The sequence below is a fragment of the Triticum dicoccoides genome, chromosome 4B, assembly GCF_002162155.2.
Source record: "Triticum dicoccoides isolate Atlit2015 ecotype Zavitan chromosome 4B, WEW_v2.0, whole genome shotgun sequence".
Classification (NCBI taxonomy): Eukaryota; Viridiplantae; Streptophyta; class Magnoliopsida; order Poales; family Poaceae; genus Triticum; species Triticum dicoccoides.
Window position 1 is genome coordinate 267,393,736 of NC_041387.1, and position 19,272 is coordinate 267,413,007.

The window sequence follows — 19,272 nt, forward strand, 5'->3', positions numbered from 1 at the left end:
TCAAATGAAGAACACCGGAAAGAGTGAAGCCAATGCAAAGTTGAAGAATTTGAAAAACTGAGGAATTTCAGAAAAACGAAGAAAAACTCAAATTGAAGATTTCCAACTTTGGGTGGTGGCGTAACTCACCGTATAAGAAAGCTGATTTCAGACACCGCATACAATTGTCGTAGGGCTCTGGGAATCAATTTCTTCATTAATTTCTTCACACTTAGAGGGTTACTCTTCATTGATTGAAGAAAAATGTTACTTCGTGTGTTGAGCATCTAAGTCATCAAGTCAGCATAAGTGTTAGGATGTGTGTCCATTTCAGAGAACATTCGAAGATTCTAGGATATTTAGCTCACACCGCAACTTGCTAAATCTCTTCTCGTCCAAGGGCTTAGTGAAGATATCGGCCAGCTGGTCTTCAGTGCTAACATGGTCGATGGAGATGTCACCCTTCAATGCATGACCACGAAGATAATCATGACGAATATGGATGTGCTTGGTCTTCGAGTGCTGAACTGGGTTATGAGCAATCTTGATAGCACACTCATTGTCGCAGTAGAGAGGCACATTCTTCACGTTGATGCCATAGTCCTTGAGAGTTTGCTTCATCCATAGTAGTTGAGCACAGCACGATCCAGCAGCAATGTACTCAGCTTCTGCAGTGGAGAGTGATACGCAGTTCTGTTTCTTCGAGGACCAACAGACCAAAGATCGTTCGAGGAAATGATATGTGCCTGACGTTGACTTGCCGTCCACGCGATCGCCAGCATAGTCAGAGTCTGAATATCCAATGAGATCAAATGAAGAGCCCTTGGGATACCATAATCCAAGTGTTGGTGTGTGAGCTAAGTATCGAAGAATATGCTTCACAGCCTTATGGTGTGATTCCTTCGGTGTAGCTTGAAATCGGGCACACATGCAAACACTAAGCATAATATCCGGCCTAGATGCACATAGGTACAATAAAGAGCCAATCATGGAGCGGTATACCTTTTGATCGAAGTCTTTACCATTTTCATCAGTGCATAGATGGCCATTTGTGGGCATTGGAATTTTGACCCCTTTGCAATCTTGCATGCCGAATTTCCTCAATACGTCCTTGAGGTATTTCTCCCGAGATATGAGTATCCCATTACGCTGTTGACAAATTTGAAGACCGAAAAAGAATTTAAATTCTCCCATCACAGACATTTGATATTCTTCACTCATCATATAGGCAAATTCATCACTGTATCGTTGGTCAGTACAGCCAAAAATGATATCATCAACATCTATTTGGCACACAAACAATTCATCATCATAAGACTTAGTGAAAAGAGTTGGGTCAAGTGAACCGGGTTTGAAGCCTTTCTTCATGAGGAATTCCTTCAAAGTATCATACCACGCCCGAGGGGCTTGCTTGAGGCCATACAGGGCCTTGTTGAGTCTGAAGACTTTGTCAGGTTTCTTTGGATCTTCAAAACCTGGGAGTTGAGCAACATATACTTCTTCCTCAAGCTTACCATTGAGGAATGCACTTTTCACATCCATTTGTTGTAAGATAATATCATGATGGTTAGCATAAGCAAGTAATATGCGAATAGCCTCAAGTCTAGCAACAGGTGCAAAAGTTTCATCGAAGTCAATTCCTTCAACCTGTGTGTAGCCTTGAGCTACAAGTCGTGCCTTATTCCTCACCACAAGGCCATTTTCATCTTGCTTGTTGCGGTAGATCCACTTTGTGCCAATAATGTTGTGCTTGCGAGGATCTGGACGTTTGACCAGTTCCCAGACGTTGTTGAGCTCGAACTGATGTAATTCTTCTTGCATAGCTTGAATCCACTCAGGCTCCAGAAATGCTTCATCTACCTTAGTGGGCTCTGTGATAGAGACAAAAACAAAGTGCCCACAAAAGTTAGACAAATGTGAAGCTTTTGAGCGTGTGAGAGGGCCTGGTGCTTCAATGTCATTGATGATCTTCTCAATTTGCACTTTGTTTGCAATACGAGGATGAGCGGGTTGTCTTCGAGGAATTTGATCTTCATTCTCTTCAGGAGCAATTTCCTCAGCACCATTTTCTCCAGGTGCGCCAGCTCGACGTTCATCATGTTCTGGAATGAATTCTTCAACAGATTCTTCGGTGGGAATGACATCCTTAGTAGCTTTGAACTTGATAGAATCCTCAGGTGCTGGTTCATCTATCACAGAAGGTGGGTGCTCTCTTTGCGAGCCATTAGTTTCATCGAACCACACATCTACAGTTTCAACAACCTTGTGAAGAACGTTGTTGAAGACTTTGTAGGTGTGTGAGTCCTTTCTGTAACCAAGCATAAAACCATCATGTGCTTTTGGTGCAAATTTAGAATTATGATGAGGATCTCTAATCCAACATTTTGCACCAAAGACTTTGAAGTAACTCACATTGGGTTTCTTGTCAATGAGGAGTTCATAGGCGGTCTTCTTGAAGAATTTGTGAAGATATACTCTGTTGATGATGTGTCATGTAGTATCAATAGCCTTGATCAAGAACCGACGAGGTGTCTTGTATTCATCAAGCATAGTGCGAGCTATCTCAACAAGAGTTCTGTTCTTGTGCTCAACGACGCCATTCTGCTGAGGAGTATAAGGAGCAGATAACTCATGAGTAATACCAAGTTCATCAAGATAGTCATCAAGACCGGAATTCTTGAACTCAGTCCCATTGTCACTTCTGATGTGCTTGATCTTCACACCAAAGTTGGTTGAAGCCCTCGTTGAAAATCGTTTGAAGACTTCCTGCACCTCATGTTTGTAAGTGACAATGTGCACCCATGTGTAACGAGAATAATCATCAACAATAACAAAGCCATATAGAGATGCATCATTTGTAATAGCTGAATAATGATTAGGACCGAAGAGATCCATGTGAAGCAATTCAAATGGTCGAGTGGTAGTCATGATAGTCTTTGCTGGATGCTTGGCCTTGGTCATCTTTCCAGCTTCACAGGCTCCGTATAAGTGATCCTTGAGGAATTTGACATTCTCAATGCCAATGACATGCTTCTTCTTCCCAAGCGTGTGCAAATTCCTCATGCCAGCATGACCAAGTCGTCGATGCCATAGCCAGCCTTCTGAAGCTTTTGCAAGTAGACATACGACCAGTTGTGGTCCTGTAGAGAAATCAACAATGTACAAGTCTCCTCTCCTAAAGCCTTCGAAGACTTTGGAATTTTCATCTTCCATGATCACAACACAATGATATTTGCCAAAGACAACAACCATATCAAGATCACAAAGCATTGAGACAGACATGAGGTTGTATCCTAAGGACTCGACAAGCATGACTTTGTCCATGTGTCGATCCTTTGAGATCGCAATCTTACCTAGAGCCAATACCTGACTTTTGCCTTTGTCAGCGAAGATGATATGCTTCAGATGTGATGGTGATAAAGGAGCATCCATCAATAGGTTCTTGTCACCAGTCATGTGATTTGTACATCCACTATCAAGGACCCACTCATTATCTTTGGGTTGATCATCCTGCAGATGAATTAGTGCAACTTACGAACTCATATACTTCATCAGTGAAGAATATGACATCAATATCATCAGATCAATTTCTTCGAGTAATAGAACAGATAAACAGTATGAGGACGTGTGAAATGAAAGTTCATTTCATCATGATTAGCCTGCATCCTTTCAGGCACTGTTCAGGTCTCCAGCAAATTCTTCAGACGTTTTGAGCACGTTTGGAGACCTGACTCTGCACAAGAGATTAGTTCTTTTTCTTCACCACCAACATCTGAAGGGGTGGCAAAGAATTCATCACTCTGCGAGCACCATATGAGAAAGGTGGAATAGACGCCGGTCCGCTTCGTTTCACATAAGAGGGGTTAGGGTAAGCATATGAATAAGCAGATAAATTCTTCGAGGACTTATGAACATAATGATTTGAAGAATAATGCTCATATTCATAGCCCTTATCTCTACCCTGCGAAACAGAGGGGTTAGCACGATGATGATCATATGAGGACATTGATCCTTTTGAAGAAGTTGATCCACGTGAGGAATTTGGTCCGTATGAGGACTTGGATCCATATGAAGAATTTGATCTGGAGTTCCTATTCTTCACAGGTGGTGTCATGAGGACATTCACTGTAAGGCTTTCAAGGCAACTTTTGGGAACCCAGATTTTCTTCATAGGTGAACCGTTCCTGCAGTTAGTGCCAACATATCTAGCAAATACTTCACCACTCTGATTTTTGAATAGTTTATAGTTGGAGTCAAATGACATCAGAAGAATGAGGAGATTCACATGTAAAGCCAGATAAGTTGAATGGATCAACTGGAGGTCCCTTTGCAGCAACCCATGAGGTTTTGGGGTACTGCTAGGGCTTCCAATATGTTCCATCAGCATTGAGTTTCCTCTCAAAGGCAATACCCTCTTTCCTAGGGTTTCTGTTGAGGATCTGCTTTTTAAGCACATCACAAAGAGTCTGATGCCCTTTGAGGCTTTTGTACATGCCTGTCATGTACAATTCCTTCAGCCCTGCATCATTAGTGATACTAGCAATGTCCTCAGATGAGTAATTAGTGATAGCAGAGACAGATGAAGAATTTGTAGCATTAGAAGCACTTGAACATTCGGGTGAAGAATTAGCAGTTTCACGTTCAATGCACTTCAGACATGGAGGAACAAATTCTTCCTGAGTAGCGCTGATTTGTTGAGCAAGTAATGAATCGCGCTCCTTCTGAAGATCTTCATAATCCACTCTTAGCTTCTCAAGATCTTGCTTTCTTTGAAGAAATTCAAGAGAAAGCTTCTCGTGATCAGATAAGAGCGTGTTATGATGACCTTGAAGGTCGTCAAACTTGGTATGAAGTCTCTGAAGACTTTCAGCCAAAGCTTTCGACTGATCCATTTCTTCACCCAACATATCCTCGCTATTATTTAGCATGTATTGAACTTTTTCCAAAGCTCTTTGTTGTTTAGTGGCAAGAGAAGCAAGTTTGCCATAGCTAGGTCCAAATTCATCTCCATATCCATCATCACTGGACTCGGATAGGTAGCAATCAGTTACCTTAGCATTGTTTGCCATAAGGCAGGGTGTAGAAGATGATGATTCTGGTTCGAATGTCATCGCATTAAGATATTCCTTGTAATCCTCAAACCAAGGATCATGACGGGTTCGATGACATTCATAGACCTCAAAGAGATGGTCCCAGATTAGCTTTGTGTGATTGAGATGCATGACGTTCCTGAACTGATTTCAGGACAGACTGGAGCAGATGACATCCTAAAGTGTACTTGCGAATGTCATCAGCCTCTGCCATCTTGCATAGATCGGTAAGACCAATCTCAGTGACGGTCCACAGTTCGCTGTCCATAGCCATGAGTCGCTTTTTCATCATGGCCTTCCACCGAGGATACTCATGACCGTCAAAGATGGGACATGATACATTCCTCAATCCTGCAGTCGACATTACTAAACTCCATGTGGTTAAACAAAAATCACACAGAACAAGGGAGTACCTTGCTTTGATACCAATTGAAAGTGCGTTCTATCGACTAGAGGGGGGTGAATAGGCGATTTTTATGAATTCTTACTAAGGAATTTGCTGGTGAAGAAATTCCTAAATGAAGAACTACTTGCAGCGGAATAAGTACTCAATAGCAAACATAACAGAACACAAGCATGGTCATCATAATGGAATGAAGACAAGCACAGAGTACATAAGGCGTAAACACAGGATAACACAGAAAGAAGACGGACAGATTGAAGAAATTGAACTGAGGAAATTGAGAAAGTCTTCAGTCAAAGTCTTCAAACAGATATGAACAGGAACACAACAACAGAAATGAGGAAATGAAAGAGTTGATAAAATAGAACCAGTAAGCTTGGTGAAGAAAATGATTTGGTAGACCAGTTCCAACTGCTGTCTCAGTTGTACGTCTGGTTGGAGCGGCTGAGTATTTAAACTCAAGGACACCCAGTCCCGGACACACAGTCCTCACCATATTCTCCTTGAGCTAAGGTCACACAGACCTCGCCCAATCACTCGTGGTATGTCTTCAGGTGACTTCCGGACCTTCACAAACTTGGTCACTCGGCGATCCACAATTCCTCTTGGATGCTCTAGACCTTGACGCATAACCATCTGGAAGAAGCACAATCTTCAAAGGTAACAAGCGTCGGATCCACGCAGGATCAATCTCTTCAGTGATGCTCAATCACTTTGGGTTTGTATGTGTTGGGTTTGGGTTTTCCTCACTTGATGATTTTCACTCAAAGTCCTCGGAGGATGGGATGCTCTCAAATGACAAGTGTCAGTTTCTCTCGGGGCATCCAACCAGCTAGTGGTTGTAGGGGGCGGCTATTTATAGCCTAGGGAGCAGCCCGACATGATAAGACATAAATGCCCTTGTCTGGTATGACCGTTAGGTGGGTAGATATTTTGGGATAGCTAGCGCATAGCACAGCAACGGTCGGAATATTTGACTCTCAAATTCTTCAGGGCTATCATGTTCCTCACTGTGTAGGCAATTCACACTGGCGAATTCCTAACTCCCCAGTCAGAACAAATTCCTCAGAGACCAGAAGAACTTTGTCTCTGTCACTGAAGAATATGACTGAACTGTATGAGATTTCCAATGGCTTCACTCGAAGGGATTGGTAGGTGTAGGATTTTGAGTTGAGCATCACATGGAAATTTTTTCTTAGTATTTCCTCGACCCCCTTTAACAGTACGGTGTTTCCTATGACTCAAGAAAGAGAAAATGAAACTACAAAAACAAAAGTCTTCACGCTTCATGTTCCTCGAATGATTGACAAGTCTTCAAGGTTACACCAATTTCTTAACTTTCAAAGTCTTCAGAAAGTCTTCAGAAATACAAAATCTTCAGTTGAAGAACTTCATTTTTAGGGGTCGACTTTCTCTGTGAATATCAAACTCCTCATAGACTTATAGACCTGTGTACACTCATAAACGCATCAGTCCCTTAACCTATAAGTCTTCAATACACCAAAATCACTAAACGACACTAGATGCACTTACAAACTTCGACCAGTTTTGCTTGGTAATCCTACAGGCAGTCAGGCTCTGATACCAAAGCTGTCAGGACCCCGATCCTAAGTCAAGCCGATCTAGCATGTAACACATCATATCAATTTACGTCCTCATGCCCAGTATTCCCATGGGTGCCACCTTATCTGGCCCGGGACCGTTTGCGCCTTTTAGTCCACGTATACGATAGTGCCACTAGCATGATATGTATAGATACAACATGTCACCACAACATAACTCAATAACTCATATAGACAAAGGCCCAGAAGAGCCACATAGCATTTATTACAAACAGGGGTCACAGGACCCAACATACAGAGCATACAAGCAATGGAAGCATAACATGTCTGAGTACAGAGAACTACAAATGAAAAAGGCTGAGAAGCCTAACTATCTACAAGACCCTCCCAAGGGTACAAGATCGTAGCTGAGGTAACAAGCTGAATGTCGAAGTCCACGCACAACTACTAGTGTGATGAGGACATCAATACCATTGTTACACCCACAGCCTCTGCTGCTATACATACTGGACCAATTACTAGAGCTCGTGCACGCCAATTAAATTACCAGGTACTTTCGTTTCTTGCTAATGATTCTAATGTTCATGAGAATATGATGCTGCCTAAATTGGATACATTTGTTTTGCCTACAAATGAGGGGCCTAGCTTGGAGAAGGATGAACATTGGAGCAAGAACAAGCATGGAGAGGATGGCATGCACAAGGGGAACAAGAACGGAGTTACAAGTGATGATTTCAGGATGTTGAAGCCACCATAATGAGTGCATGAAGCCTTGGATGAAATATACAAGATGCTACTTCATAATTTTCATCCACAGGCTATTCTAGGTGCTGCGTCACCTTATTATTGGGCCAGGCCCATGTAATTTCGAAATACTTGATTATAGGTTGTTTTTAGAGTCCGTATGTGTGGGGAAACAAGAGTTAGGGTTGGTTTCGGACCCCTCCCTCAGGGGCCAAGAAATTCCCCCTCGTCCTCCATATATACAGCCCTTAGGGTGTCGTTTAGACTTCGGGTTTTGTTTAGATTAAAAGTTCACCATAGCTGCAACTTCGAGTACTTCGTTTGTGTTCAACTACCAGACGAAGACATCACAGAACCCCATCTTGATCAATAAAACTTTCATCTTATATTCGCAATATGTAGATTGCAATCTCAGTTTCTTGCTTGTTCTTTGTTTGCTCGCAGGAAATAGACCCTTGTGGCCAGGTTGATCATGCTCCGGCATGGTCAATAACCTCTCGGAGTTGGTTTAGCGATTGCTAAGGCGCGACGTCCTTGCACGTACGTAGTCAGATCGTCCAAGTCTACTCCTCCAAAACGATAATCACCATCTCATCGGAAGACGGGACACATTTTCCTTTATCAAGTGGTATCCGATTTTCAGGTTGCTCGGTGAGATTTTACAATTTTTTGTAGTTTAGATCAAGTTTGTTATCATACCTATAGTCCACGAAAAAGCCACAAAAAAATTTAGGGTCAGTTCATCCTATCCAAACCAGTCTGAGCCATTGCATATTCTTTTCAGTCTTTGCTTTGTTGAATTTGCGGTTGCATCGTCGTCTCGAGTTGCTGGTCTTAGTGTCTAGTCCTTTAGAGTTTCGAGTTTTGTTCACAAGTTGTCACGCCGCCGCCACATCATCATCATCATAATCACTGCTGCCATATACCACCATCATCGTCACCGCTGCCATATACCTCCATCGTCATCACCACTGCCATATACCACCATCGTCATCACCGCTGCCATATACCACCATCGTCATCACCGCTGCCACATACCACCATCATCATCACCGCTGCTACCACCATCGTCATCACCGCTGCCATATACCACATATTCACCGCCATCATGCTAATTGAAGTCCACCTCCATCAGAGATTCGCCACCAGTCCGTGGTCCACCGCCCTACATATATCCGCCACAAGTCCAAGTTTCCACCAGATTCATCTCCGCTACCAGTCCTAGTCCGAGACTAGTATTTGTTGGTTTGCTTTTGATTTCCAGATCACGCCATACTTTGAGTCATGACCAAGTCAGACTTCCCAACATCAGTGCCACCCGTACAAGAAAAATAGTTCCAGTTTCAAAAAAAAACTAAGTATGGAAAATTCTGGCTAGGCAGTTTTTAGACTATTTTTAGAGTTTTTCAAAAAAAATTGTTGCGGAGCAAAAAAAAGAGGAAAAAAAGTGCAAAAAAGAGAAAAAAATTCAGAGTGTGCTCCTCCCTTGATTATGTGTCGCGCCGTGATTTTGTTAGTGTTCTAGGCTCGCGTCTCTAGCACGGTCTAGCCTAGGACCAGCACAGTACCGTCGTTGAGAGTTTATTCAACTTTGCGTCTCTGAATTGATTATTGCTGACCGTTTTTGCTACCATATTATAAGCCTTCCCAGCTTCACATACATATACGTCATGCGTTTGACATCGCCTGGCCATCGCTCTATCCAAGCTTTGAGAGTTTTGACTATAACGGTTGCCGATCACCACCTACTGCTGGGTAAGAACTGGTAAGACTTTGAGATTCTCTTGAAGGATTTGTGACACACCATCATCACCACCACTTCCTAGTAGTCTGTAGGAATATATTCTTTTGTGTTTCTCTTGCTGCTAACCATGGCAAAATCAAAGGCATAATTTGTTCCCTACAAAGGGAGTTGTGAAGGAATGTTCTGTGTGCGTCATCATAGACGGAGGGAGCTGCAACAACTTGGCTAGTACGGAGATGGTGGAGAAGCTATCTCTCACCACAAGACCACATCCACATCCTTACTACATCCAATGGTTCAACAACAGCGGCAAGGTTAAGGTAACATGTACTGTTCGTGTGCATTTTAGTATCTCTACATAAGCTGATTATGTTGATTGTGATGTGGTACCTATGCAAGCATGTTCCTTATTACTTGGTCGACCATGGCAATTTGATAAAAAATCTGTACACCATGGTAGAAACAATCAATATACTCTTGTTCATAAGGATAAAAACATTACTTTGCTTCCTATGACTCCTGATTCCATTTTGAAAGATGATATTAATAGAGCTAATAAAGCAAAACAGGAGAAGAATAAGAGTGAAAATCAGATTATGGCAAAAGAATTTGAGCAACAAATGAAGCCTAATAATAAACCATCTAATGTTGCTTCTGAAATTAAATTGAACAGTGCATGTTTATTTGCCACCAAATTTGATATTGATGAGCTAGATTTGAGCAAATCTGTTTGCTATGCTTTTCTGTGCAAAGAGGCATTATTTTCATTCGAGGACGTGCCTTCCTCTTTGCCACCTGCTGTCACTAACATTTTGCAGGAGTTCGCTGACGTCTTTCCACAAGAAGTGCCACTGGGATTACCGCCTATTCAAGGGATTGAGCATCAGATTGAATTAATTCCCGGTGCTTCACTACCAAACCATGCGCCATACTGTACCAATACAGAGGAAATGAAGGAGATTATGCGTCAAGTACAGGAGCTTCTCGACAAAGGTTATATACGCGAATCCCTTAGTCCTTGTGCCGTTCCTATTATTTTAGTGCCAAAAAAGGATGGTACATCGCGTATGTGTGTTGATTGTAGAGGCATTAATAATATTACTGTTCGTTATCATCATCCTATTCCTAGGCTAGATGATATGCTTGATGAATTGAGTGGCTCTACAATATTCTCCAAAGTGATTTGCATAGTGGATACCATCAAATTCGTATGAAATTGGGGGATGAATGGAAAACAACATTTAAAACTAAGTTTGGATTATATGAGTGGTTAGTCATGCCTTTTGGCTTAACTAATGCACCTAGTACTTTCATGAGATTAATGAACAAAGTTTTACGTGTTTTCATTGGACGATTTGTGGTACTCTATTTTGATGATATACTGATTTATAGCAGATCTTTGGAGGAACATTTGGAACATTTACATGCTGTTTTTATTGCTCTACGTGATGCACGTTTGTTTGGTAACCTTGGGAAGTGCACATTTTGCACTGACCGAGTCTTTTTTCTTGGCTATGTTGTTACTCCACAGGGAATTGAAGTTGATAAAGCCAAAATTGAAGCCATTGATAGTTGACCGCAGCCCAAAGCGGTCACACAAGCGAGGAGTTTTCTTGGCCTCGCTGGATTCTATAGGTGTTTTGTGAGAGATTTCAGCACCATTGCTGCACCTCTCAATGAGCTTACAAAGAAAGATGTGCCTTCTGTTCGGGGTACCGCACAGGAAGAAGCCTTCACGGTATTGAAAGATAAGTTGACACATGCTCATTTACTGCAACTTCCTGATTTTAATAAGACTTTTGATCTTGAATGTGATGCTAGTGGAATTGGATTAGGAGGTGTGTTATTACAAGATGGCAAACCTGTTGCATACTTTTCTGAAAAATTGAGTGGGCCTAGTCTAAATTATTCGACTTATGATAAAGAATTATATGCTCTTGTCCAAAATTTAGAAACATGGCAACATTATTTATGGCCCAAAGAATTGGTTATACATTCTGATCATGAATCTTTGAAACATATTAAAAGTCAAGCCAAATTGAATCATAGACATGCTAAATGGGTTGAATTCATTGAGACTTTCCCTTATGTCATTAAACACAAGAAGGGTAAAGAAAATGTTATTGCTGACGCTTTGTCCCATCGCTATACTATGCTTTCACAACTTGACTTCAAGATATTTGGTTTGGAGACCATCAAAGATCAACATGTGCATGATGCTGATTTTAAAGATGTATTGCAGAATTGTAAATAAGGGAGAACATGGAACAAGTTCATCGTTAATGATGGATTTGTGTTTCATGCTAACAAGCTATGCATTCTAGCTAGCTCTATTTGTATTTTGTTATTGCAGGAGGCGCATGGAGGAGGATTAATGGGACACTTTGGCATGAAGAAGAAGGAGGATATACTTGCTACACATTTCTTTTGGCCAAAGATGAGACGGGATGTTGAGCGTTTTCTTGCTCGCTGCACTACATGTCAAAAAGCTAAGTCACGACTCAATCCTCATGGTTTATATATGCCTTTGCCTGTACCTAGTGTTCCTTGGGAGGATATATCTATGGACTTTGTTTTAGGTTTACCTCGAACAAGGAAGGGGAGGGATAGCATATTTGTTGTCGTGGATAGATTCTCGAAAATGGCACACTTTATAACATGTCATAAAAGCGATGATGCTGTTAATGTTGCTGATTTGTTCTTTTGTGAATTATTTGCTTGCATGGTGTGCCAAATACTATTGTTTCAGATCATGATATGAAATTTCTTAGCCACTTTTGGAGATGTTTGTGGGCTAAGTTGGGGACTAAACTGCTTTTTGGTACTACTTGTCACCCCCAAACTGATGGACAAACTGAAGTAGTCAATAGGACATTGTCTACTATGCTTAGGGCTGTTTTGAAGAATAATAAGAAAATGTGGGAAGAATGCTTGCCTCATATTGAATTTGCTTATAATCGTTCATTGCATTCTACTACTAAGATGTGCCCTTTTGAAATTGTGTATGGTTTTCTACCGCGTGCACCTATTGATTTGTTGCCTCTTCCATCTTCGGAGAAGGTTAATTTTTGATGCTAAACAACATGCTGAATTGATCTTAAAAATGCATGAGTTAACTAAAAACATAGAGCGTATGAATGCTAAATATAAACTTGTTAGAGATAAGGGTAGAAAATATGTTGTCTTTGCACCTGGAGATTTTGTTTGGTTACATTTGCGTAAGGATAGGTTTCCTAATTTGCGCAAATCAAAGCTAATGCCACGTGCTGATGGTACTTTTAAGGTGTTAGAAAAAATAAATGATAATGCATATAAACTTGAGCTGCCTACAGATTTTGGGGTTAATCCCACTTTTAACATTGCAGATTTGAAGCCTTATTTGGGAGAGGAAGATGAACTTTCATCGAGGATGACTTCATTGCAAGAAGGGGAGGATGATGAGGACATCAATACCATTGTTACACCCATAGCCAATGCTGCTATACATACTGGACCAATTACTAGAGCTCGCGCACGCTAACTAAATTACCAGGTACTTTCGTTTCTTTGTAATGATTCTAATGTTCATGAGAATATGATGCTGCCTAAATTGGATACATTTGTTTGCTTACAAATGAAGGGCCTAGCTTGGAGAAGGATGACCATTGGAGCAAGAACAAGCATGGAGAGGATGGCATGTGCAAGGGGAACAAGACCAGAGTTACAAGTGATGATTTTAGGACGTTGAAGCTACCATAATGAGTGCATGAAGCCTTGGACGAAATATACAAGATGCTACTTCATAATTTTCATCCACAGGCTATTCTAGGTGATGCGTCACCTTATTATTGGGCCAGGCCCATGTAATTTCGAAATACTTGATTATATGATGTTTTTAGAGTCTGTATGTGTGGGGAAACAAGAGTTAGGGTTGGTTTCGGACCCCTCCCTCAGGGGACACAAAATCCCCCCCCACTTCCTCCATATATACAGCCCTTAGGGCGTCGTTTATACTTTGGGTTTTGTTTAGATTAAAAGTTATCCATAGCTACAACTTTGCGTACTTCGTTTGTGTTCAACGACCAGACCAAGACGTCATAGAACCCCATCTTGATCAATAAAACTTTCATCTTATATTCGCAATATCTAGATTGCAATCTCAGTTTCTTTCTTGTTCTTCGTTTGCTCGCAGGAAATAGACCCTCGTGGTCAGGTTAATCGTGCTCCGGCGTGGTCAATAACTTCTCGGAGTTGGTTTAGCGATTGCTAAGGCGCGACGTCCTCGCACGTACGTAGTCTGATCGTCAAAGTCTACTCCTCCAAAACGATAATCACCATCTCATCAGAAGACGGGACACCTTTGCCTTTATCATAGTGAGACTGAGGTCTCTATGTAAAAACATAAATTTGGCAAACGTGGGTACAAATGTACCCAGCAAGACTTACATCAGAACCAGCTACATATGCATCAGTATCAACAAAGGGATGGTGGAGTTTAACTACAGCTAGCCAGCTTTGCCTCGGTGGATATCCTGTACTGCGAATGTTGGTAACTCTTTTGAGGTGGCGCACACGAGTCCACTTATTCACTATATCAATACACCACTATGGATCCACTTCCGTCTCCCTATGAGAAGGCCATCCATAGCACTCACGCTTATCTTGCGCATTTTAGAGTATCCACTTTCAGTTGTCTATGAACTTCATAAGCAACCCAATAGTCCATTACCACGGACGCGACTATTCGAATAGATCATTTATAACCCTGTAGGGGTGTACTTCTTCAGACATGTTTCCACCACTTAGCGTCTACACACGACATGTGCTCGGCAGACTTCAAGCGAAAGCCGACGTGGGTGTAGACCATGACCTGACGCACCACACGAGTCCCTAGTCCATGTTTATCACCAATTCAGGTTCCATTCGCAGGGAGTCCGGCCGAGGTTTCCACTATGGCCCCGAACAATGTGTGCAGGGTTCCCGAGGCACCAAATAGGTGACTTGGTACACCGGGCCACTTCCCTACCGCATCATAGCCAACCCCTCCGGTCAGCACTACGCACGGCCTCCAGCACGCTACAAACACCAGAAACTATTTGCAACTCATGGATAATGGACAAGGGGGGTTAATAAGTCGAGCGGGGTCATATTTCAGGGCCTAACATGTGGTAGTAACTGTCTTGGATCACAAACACAGAAATCAGTTCCTAAGGATGGTTTCAATGAGACAACCCACCATGAACTCCTACATGGCCTGTCACCGCTACCTTTACCAAATCATGTTCACACACTTAGGTCCCAATAGTGGGACATGTTCACACAATTCCAATCCATCCCAGATGAATCAGACCTGACACAACTCTAAGCATAGTAGCATAACAAGCAAGCATGAATGAATAGGCACATCATGGCTCAAACAAATCTTACTCATGCTAGTGGGTTTCAACTATTTACTGTGGCAAAGACAGGTCATGCAGAGGAAAGGGGTTCAACTACCGCAACATGTAATAGTTGGAACATTGTTGTCCTAATGCAGTAAAAGAGAGCAGGAAGGAGCGAGAGAGTGGGATTGTATCGGAGTGATCAAGGGGAATTTTCTTGCTTGGCACTTCTGAAGATAATATAGCTCTTCATCGGTGTCATCAAACTCATCGCCGGAACAACGTCTACTGAGGGGGGGGACAATTACCGACAATAGAGAGGAGACAAAATCAATGCAATGCATCAATATTATGCATGAATTTGACATGGCAATGTGTTGTGATTTGAGCTAATGCAGCTAGCAATGATTTACATGGAGTTGGTTTGAACACTAGATTCAAGTTCAAACTCCACATAAGGCATTTCAAATGCCATTAATTCAAATTTTCTTATACAACAACTTTAAGTTGTTCTAACATGCATGAAAATTCCATAAACAGATTCTTTGGATTTTTCTGATAATTTTTCATATAAAAATTATTTTCATTGGAGTTATAGATTATTTTCTATGAATTTTAGAAGTTTTGTATATTTTCTATAATAAATAAATCATTTCTGATTTATTTTAAATCCCAGAAAATATTTACTGCGTCAACACTACATCAGGATGACGTCCGCAGGTCAACTGACCACTCCAAGTCAAACCTGACTAGTGGGGCCCACTAGTCAGTGACATATCCAGTTAACATGGTGTTTTTGGGTTAAAACTAATCCTTATCTAGAATTAATCGGGGTGGTCCCACATGTCAGTGTCTGTTATAGTTAACATTGTTAATTAACATAATTAAACCCCTGGTCAATAGGGCCTAACATGTCGGCGGCTCGTCACTGGTGACAACAGGCGCGGCGGAGGGCTCGGGTTGCCCTCCGGCGACCAAATGGATGGCAGAGGGGCTATATGTGTAGCTGCGGCTCAGCCGCATCCAACGGTGCGGTTAGCTCGAGCCGGGTGGATTAGAACGACGACAGCGTCGACAAGTGCGGCGGTTGGAGTTCGAGTGCGAACGGTGTCGATGATACGGTGCACTAGAGGAGAAGCCGAAGAGTGCTACGTGCTACTGGGAGTATGCTGAGCGTGCTGATGGGCTGGGACATGAGCGGCAACAGCTATGGCCGTGGTGGCGCCATGGCGGGCGGCGAGGAGCGCTCGAATTGGTGGTTAGAGCAGTTAGGGAAGGCAATCGAGCATGGGGTTAGGGGAGAAGATCCGTGGCCTCACAACGGTTGCAGGGGCCGTTGAAGCAGGCTCGGGGAAGTGCTGGAGTGAGCGAGGCGGCCACAACGATCTCGGCGACCTGAGTAGGAAGAAGCCATCGGGAACAGCGCTTTGGGGCGTCCAGCGTCATGTGAGTCATCGAGGAGGCGTAGACGATGGAGGCAGAGCTCATGGGCACGTCAGAGGGGCAAGGGGTTAGCTGTTGCTACGACAACGACGAGCGGTGGCGACGGGCCAGGGATGATTGATAGAGGGTCGAGAGGGCTTCGTGGTGTCGCAAGAGGCGTCAAGGGCGACGAGGGGGTATCCAGGAGCGGCGAGCACACGCCCTCCTGCCTACTGGCAGGAGGTTAAAGACGGTGCATTGGCTGGCTGGGCCTAGCACAGTAGTGGGCTGAGGTAAGTGCCAGGTAGGTTTATGTTTCCCTTTCCTTTTCTTCTGTTTTTTGTTTTCTTTTATTTTGCCACTGTTTTAGAATTCAAACAAATTTCAAACGATGCCAAAACATTTTGAATAATTTTATGTTACTTCTCTAGACTATTCAAAAAGCATATAAAATATATTAGAGATAATTGAAAATATATTTCATATATTAAGTATATAGATCCAAATTCAAATACAATAGTGATTTAAATTCAGTGCCTAAAATATTCCACAAAAATGTTCACTATTTTTGGTTTGGTCTCAAAGCCTTGCCAAAATTATCAAACATTGATGAAGGGCATTTTGGGTTCACTGAATGAGATTTTAGGGTTCTTTGCCCTTTATTAAAATTGTTTTTGAGTCTTTGAATATTCCTCAATTCAAGTTTCTTCAATTCAAACATGATGCAACAACCAAGCTAGTCCAACTACACTGTAAAGCTAGGGATGTGACATTGGGTACGTGTATTGCATTCCTCTATTCTTGAGAAATACACAATTTATGGAGGAACACAATTTATACTGTCCTTCTAAGCTTTTCGACCATTTTGGTAATCGATGCCAATGGGGGAGAAGTTTCAGAGAGTTTTGAGGAGAAGTTTAGAGAGTTATCTCTTGCTTTGGTTTTGTTCCTAATCATTTGCATCTCATACGCATGCATTATTGGATGTTGCATTGCATGGTGATGCATAATTCCTTATTTAAACTCTCTTGAAAGTGATTGTTATCCATTACCAAAATGGGGGAGATTGAAAGAACATGTGGTGCCTCCATGTGTGGTTTTGGTTATTGATGGCATCTCTATGGACTAATGGTTGCATTGAGTTATATTTGAAGGATTTGTCCATAGGCATTTCTTGAAGTCCACGTGTTGGTTTCAAGGAGTTTATGAGTTGACCAAGGTGCTATTAAGGAATTATGCAAAGATTGGTCATGTGAGTGTCGAGCTTACTGTAAGCATGTCTTGAAGAATAAGATTGTGTGATCACTCATGTTTACCTTCAAGACATCATCCAAATGAAGAGAGTTGGAAAGATTCAAGGTTGATCAAGACTAAATACATAGAGTGATTCAAGTTGACCAACACACAAAGCATAGAAGATGTACCGAGAGGGATCAAGTGATCCCATGGTATGGTAAGCATTGTCCATTACGCTTTGTGTACTAACCCATGGTCTATGTGAGAGTTCTATGTAGGGTTAGGTATGTTTCCATGGGCTTGCGTCAAGAGGAAGATATCAAACAACCCATGGAGGGGATGACATCAAGTGGTGATCATCATCAAGACTGCAGTGTGCAAGGTCAAGTGGAGCATCACGAAGAGATCAAGTGCTTGAAGCTTGCCGTCCATTGTGGTGACAATGGACTTGTGAAGATGTTCAGAAGAGTGGCTCACCCATAGTGGAGTATGGGGGAGCAATCAACTAGTCTTCATTGACCCAACACAATCAATAAAGGTAGTCCATCTTGAGGAGGACAAGATCGTCACCATCTAGCTCAAGTGCATCATGCGCAAGGCAAAGGTTTGCCCTAGATAGGTTTTCTATTTTACCTGTCTCATGGTGGTAGTTGTGAGACCGAGTTATAGGATCGATTGCTATACTATCAAGGGGGGGGGCTCTCAAGTTGGTAGCTTGATCGTATCATTCATAGAGAGCTCAAATCAGTGCATCCTTGCATCATCTTTCTTGGTTCTTGTTTGGTGTTTCTCTTTGTGAGCTTTACAGCTTATGGTCATCTTCATGACAAGCTCGTGTTCATTGAAAACGGAGTTCACATGCATCTTCTATGATGTTTTTGATGTTGGAGGTTATGCCGGTTCTTCTCTGTTGGAGGTTTCACTCTTCTATATCTTAGGCATACCTCCCCTGCCTCTTCTTTCTATAACCAGTCCCTGTTGGATGCTCTAGAGCGGTAATACCGCTTGTAAGTGGCAGTACCGCGACCCTGTGCAGCGCGTAGTACCGCTACTTCTGGGGATGCATTTTTTCGTGTCGGGTTTCACGGTAGTAGAGAGGTAGTACCTCTTATAAGCGGTAAGCGGTACTACCTCTCCACCCAAGCGGTAGTACCTCTTATAAGCGGTAAGCAGTACTACCTCTCCCAGAGCGATGCTACCTCTCTGGCAAAACTACAACTCATGTTTTTCTCTATTGTTGGGTTGTTTAGACCGTGCTAAGCGGTAGTACCGCTCCTCCAAGCAGTAGTACCTGTTGTGCACGACCTGAGCACATAACAGTTGGATTCGGGAGGTCTTCTTCCCCATTGAACCTTATCTCTTGAGCTCGTGTTCTTCCCCCACTGTTGACCTTATTCGAGCTTGCTTTCTCTCAATCCCTCCATGGATTCTTGCTAGTTTTTGCAGGAAAAGAGAGAGGAGATCTAGATCCACATTTACACCAATCACTTTCTGCTCTATGTGAGGGGAACCCCTTGGATCTAGATCTTGGAGTTCTTCGTGTTCTCTTCTTTGTTCTTCTTCTCATTTTCCTCCCTAGCATTAGTTGCTTTGGTGGGATTTGGGAGATAAGGACTTAGGCACTCCGTGTGCCCTTGCCATTGCATTTGGAGCATCGGTTTGAGTTCTCCATGGTGATAGGTGGAAGCTTCAAGTTGAGAAGCTTATTACTCTTGGGTGCTCTGTACCCTTG